Here is a 473-nt window from a genome sequence, read left to right on the forward strand (position 1 = left end):
CTTTTGTGATTTGAACAAAAATATCCCTTCTCAAATAAGTACTCATTGCCCTTCATCACTGAGATAACTCATGCGAGAGAAATACGTATGTTTTTCATTTGAAAAGACTTTATTATATTTATATTATATGGATATTTTTCAAACCAGGGGATGAAAGCAAGCAAAACTTATACAAGCTAAAGTTGAATGCTCGACACTATTTTGAAATTTTAGAGGGAACAAGACGCAGCGGTTGCTGTATTGGTTAGCGTAGATTCCTATCATGAGAGGTCCTCAGTTCAGATCTCCGCCCCAACATTTCTCAGGGTAACTTTTAGACACCCATCATCCTCACACAGGGAAAACTAATCAGATGCGGACTTGAAAGTACCTATAGAAATTTGAAAATGGATGATGTGTGATGGCTGGCTTTGGTAGTCGGCTAAGGCTCACCCCTCAGATTCAAACGAGAAAACCCTTCCCTCAAAAGGAAC

Source organism: Tigriopus californicus, chromosome 11 (genome assembly GCF_007210705.1).
Source record: "Tigriopus californicus strain San Diego chromosome 11, Tcal_SD_v2.1, whole genome shotgun sequence".
NCBI classification, from domain to species: domain Eukaryota; kingdom Metazoa; phylum Arthropoda; class Copepoda; order Harpacticoida; family Harpacticidae; genus Tigriopus; species Tigriopus californicus.